The sequence below is a fragment of the Pseudorasbora parva genome, chromosome 9 (assembly GCF_024679245.1).
Source record: "Pseudorasbora parva isolate DD20220531a chromosome 9, ASM2467924v1, whole genome shotgun sequence".
In the NCBI taxonomy this organism is placed as follows: domain Eukaryota; kingdom Metazoa; phylum Chordata; class Actinopteri; order Cypriniformes; family Gobionidae; genus Pseudorasbora; species Pseudorasbora parva.
The window spans coordinates 48,396,267-48,401,266 of record NC_090180.1 but is presented as its reverse complement, the minus strand read 5'-3'; positions in this window follow the sequence as shown (position 1 = coordinate 48,401,266).

Sequence of the window (5,000 nt, the reverse complement as noted above, 5' to 3'; positions counted from 1 at the left end):
ATAGGTCCTGCCCACAGGACTCCGACCTATTAGCATAGACCCCGCCCATGACTGCTGAAGGACTCCGCCCTATTAGCATAGACCCCGCCCACGGCTGCTGAAGGACTCCGCCCTATTAGCATAGACCCCGCCCACGGCTGCTGAAGGACTCCGCCCTATTAGCATAGACCCCGCCCACGGCTGCTGAAGGACTCCACCCTATTAGCATAGACCCCACCCACGGCTGCTGAAGGACTCCGCCCTATTAGCATAGACCCCGCCCACGGCTGCTGAAGGACTCCGCCCTATTAGCATAAACCCTGCCCACGGCTGCTGATGGACTCCGCCCTATTAGCATAGACCCCGCCCACGGCTGCTGAAGGACTCCGCCCTATTAGCATAGACCCGCCCACGGCTGCTGAAGGACTCCGCCCTATTAGCATAGACCCCGTCCACGGCTGCTGAAGGACTCCGCCCTATTAGCATAGACCCCGCCCACAGCTGCTGAAGGACTCCACCCTATTAGCATAAACCCTGCCCATGGCTGCTGATGGACTCCGCCCTATTAGCATAAACCCTGCCCACGGCTGCTGATGGACTCTGCCCTATTAGCATAGACCCCGCCCACGGCTGCTGAAGGACTCCACCCTATTAGCATAGACCCCACCCACGGCTGCTGAAGGACTCCGCCCTATTAGCATAAACCCTGCCCACGGCTGCTGAAGGACTCCGCCCTATTAGCATAGACCCGCCCACGGCTGCTGAAGGACTCCGCCCTATTAGCATAGACCCCGTCCACGGCTGCTGAAGGACTCCGCCCTATTAGCATAGACCCCGCCCACAGCTGCTGAAGGACTCCACCCTATTAGCATAAACCCTGCCCATGGCTGCTGATGGACTCCGCCCTATTAGCATAAACCCTGCCCACGGCTGCTGATGGACTCTGCCCTATTAGCATAGGCCCCGCCCACGGCTGCTGACAGACTCTGCCCTATTAGCATAGAGCCCACCCACGGCTGCTGACGGACTCTGCCCTATTAGCATAGAGCCCACCCCCGACTGCTGACGGACTCTGCCCTATTAGCATAGAGCCCACCCACGGCTGCTGACGGACTCTGCCCTATTAGCATAGAGCCCACCCCCGACTGCTGACGGACTCTGCCCTATTAGCATAGAGCCCGCCCACGGCTGCTGACAGACTCCGCCCTATTAGCATAGAGCCCACCCCCGACTGCTGACGGACTCTTCCCTATTAGCATAGACCCCGCCCACGACTGCTGATGGACTCCGCCCTATTAGCATAGACCCCGCCAACAACTGCTGACAGACTCTGCCGTATTAGCATAGATCCGCCCATATTAGCATAGACCCCACCCCTTTTGGAACGTTGTGTATTTTTGACATAATGTATTAACCAGTTCAAGCGCAATAAGACGAGTGCGTGCGTGCGTGTGTGCGTGCGTGCGAGCGAGCGAGTGTGTGTGTGTGTGTGTGTGAGTGTGTGTGTGCGTGCGAGCGAGCGAGCGAGTGTGTGTGTGTGTGTGTGTGTGTGTGCGTGCGAGCGAGCGAGCGAGTGAGTGTGTGTGTGCGTGCGAGCGAGCGAGTGAGTGTGTGTGTGTGTGAGTGTGTGTGTGTGTGTGTGTGTGCGTGTGTGCGTGCGTGCTAGGGATGGGACGATACACTTAAACTCACGATACGATGCACCTCGATATGCCAGGGTTACGATACGATACGTCACGATACGATATCAAATTATTATTTTTTCTTTCCAAATCAGTGATATTTTTTTTACCACCTAAGTAATGTACTTAAATGAAAGGTAGGATTTTTCTCTTTTTTTGCAATTTGGTTCTATGTTGTTTTAAAAAAAAGGAGAATTTTTAGAAGTCCGCGACCTCATCTTAAACAGGGGTGCCAATAATTGTGGAGGGCACTGTAGGGCTGTCAATCGATTAAAATATTGAATCGCGATTAACTGCATGATTGTCATGAGTTAACTCGCGATTAATTCCAATTTAATCACACCTTTTTAGCAATTGTAAATGTCTCTTAAATTAAGTTTAAATTAAGTTTTTAATACTCTAATCAACATAGGTATGGACAAATATGCATTCTTTATGCAAATGTACATTTATTATTAGTGAAACCATACTTATTCAATAATAATCAATACAGCATGAAGACTAGACATATCAAAGGTCATAGATATGTTTATCTAAGGAATTGTTCATGTCTCTTAAGCCTAAACTTAAAAATAATGAGTAAGTAGTGATTTCTCTCATTTTAACAATATAAAGGGAGTTTTTACACTGGCAGTTTAATTCAGAACAGGGCAAAGTTCGTATGAAAAATTGTTAATGTGTACCAGTGAGCGAACCAGAACCACACCATACCTGGAGGAGGTCCATATTACACGAGTAGGAATATAGTGCGGCCCCTTTAAGAGATCCGCGTTCCCTACTGAACTGCCTTTGCGTGTGCGCGTCGAACTGGTCCGCGATTCACGTGGACAGTGTGAAGAACACGGACAACTCGGGAGCGCGCTTGTTCAGGACAGTAACCTGTGCATTCGTTTTAGCCGATTGTAATGTATTTAGTTCAATAAAACACGTGTACTGTAAGCGGGGTGATGGTGTTAATGATTTACCTCAGACATGAGCGAGAGTGAGCTGCAGTGCATCGCGCTCAGACTGCAGAGAATGTGCTCAGTGAAAAAACACACTTTTCTTTCTGGAGTCTAATAAAAGTTAAACAGAAAATATGGTAGTTTATGTAGGCAATAACTGCATTTTTGGTTTAGAATATTAATGCTAATGTCAACCATTTTCTTTCTCTATTAATGTTTGCTACATCCTTTGTCTGAATGCTCTCACTTTTTCCAACTACGGGCTCAGATCAGACAGAAAATGCGCGCTGCGTTTTGTTATGTCTGCCCCACACACACACACACACACACACACACACACACACATGTCGTGTTTCCATGTTTTATGGGGACTTTCCATAGGCGTAATGGATTACATACTGTACAAACTGTACATCCTATCCCCTTACACTGCCCCTGCCCCTAAACCTACCCATCACACACACACACACACACACACACACACACACACACACACACACACACACACACACACACACACACACACACACACACATGTCGTGTTTCCATGTTTTATGGGGACTTTCCATAGGCGTAATGGATTACATACTGTACAAACTGTACATCCTATCCCCTTACACTGCCCCTGCCCCTAAACCTACCCATCACACACACACACACACACACACACACACACACACACACACACACACACACACACACACACATGTCGTGTTTCCATGTTTTATGGGGACTTTCCATAGGCGTAATGGATTACATACTGTACAAACTGTACATCCTATCCCCCTACACTGCCCCTGCCCCTAAACCTACCCATCACAGGAAACATTCTGCATTTTTACTTTCTCAAAAAAACTCCTTCTGTGCGATTTATAAGATGTTTTCCTCATGGGGACCTAAAAATGTCCCCACAAGGATAAGGATTTCGGATATTGCCATCTTTGTGGGGACATTTTGTCCCCATAACGTAGGGATTACCAGGCCACACACACACACACACACACACACACACACACACACACACACACACACACACACACACACACACACACACATATACAATACACTAAATTATTTATATACTACGCAAATCATGCAGCAGTGCCATCTATCTTTATTTCGCGATCCATTTTTTTCGACCTCGATGCGTTTCGTCACGTTTTGTATCGCGATATTTTGTCAAACGATATTTCGTCCCATCCCTAGTGCGTGCGTGTGTGCGTGCGTGCGAGCGAGCGAGTGTGTGTGTGTGTGTGTGTGTGTGTGTGTGTGTGTGTGTGTGTGTGTGTGTGTGTGTGTGTGTGTGAGCCTGTTTATGTGGTTTATGAGGACACAAATTTGTATAACTACATGGGTATTACACTGGTATTACACTATAAATGTGGTTTATGAGGACATATCAAATGTCCCCATAATTCAAATGGCCTTCAAAACATACTAAATGATGTTTTTTTGAGAAAGTAAAAATGCAGAATGTTTCCTGTGATGGGTAGGTTTAGGGGCAGTGTGTGTGTGTGTGTGTGTGTGTGATGGGTAGGTTTAGGGGCAGTGTAAGGGGATAGAAAATACGGTTTGTACAGTATGAAAACCATTACACCTATGGAGAGTCCCTGTAAACCACATAGACCAACGTGTGTGAGTGAGTGACAGTGTGTGTGTGTGTGTGTGTGTGTGTGTGTGTGTGTGTGTGTGTGTGTAAAAACCATAAATCACAGGTTTAGACAGATATGGCTGATCATAAAGTCGCTCGATGATGAAGAACTGCAGCGTCACATGAGCGCGAGAGAGATGATAATCAAGACCAATCAGATGTGTTAGTGTTTGGCAGAGTATCAGAGGCACGAGCTGTACAGACTCCGCCCACTTCTGGAAAGGGGGCGGGGCACCGCAGCTCATTTGCATTTAAACACACATGCACAAAAACTGAATGTTTTTCCTTCCACTCAAAAATTGGTTTAATAAATGATCTTTGAGCTGAAACTTCACACACATTCCGGGGACGCCTGAGAAAGGGGCATAACAGGTGGAGGAGTAAGAGAAGAAAAGGAAAAATGGTTCTTTTAAGAATTGTTCACTGAAAGGAACCCAAAATGGTTCCCAAGTGGAAGCATTATTAATGTGAGTGTGTGTGTATGTTCACGCTGTACATTAACGTGATTGAAAACATGTCCTGCTAATTAGCTTTCCTGCGGCTAACTCGCCGCTCTCCTCCGCTGACCTTCCTCAAAGCTCTCAGCATCATTACTTGATTAGCTGATTGGCGGCCATGTTTAATATTTTGTTATCGTGTCGTACTGATTAAATATGCCGCCCTGACCTTGGCTGAGATGGAGCCCTTGAGTCCAATATTAGCTGGACGGACGGAGACGGTGAGACTCACATTACTTTTTTTACA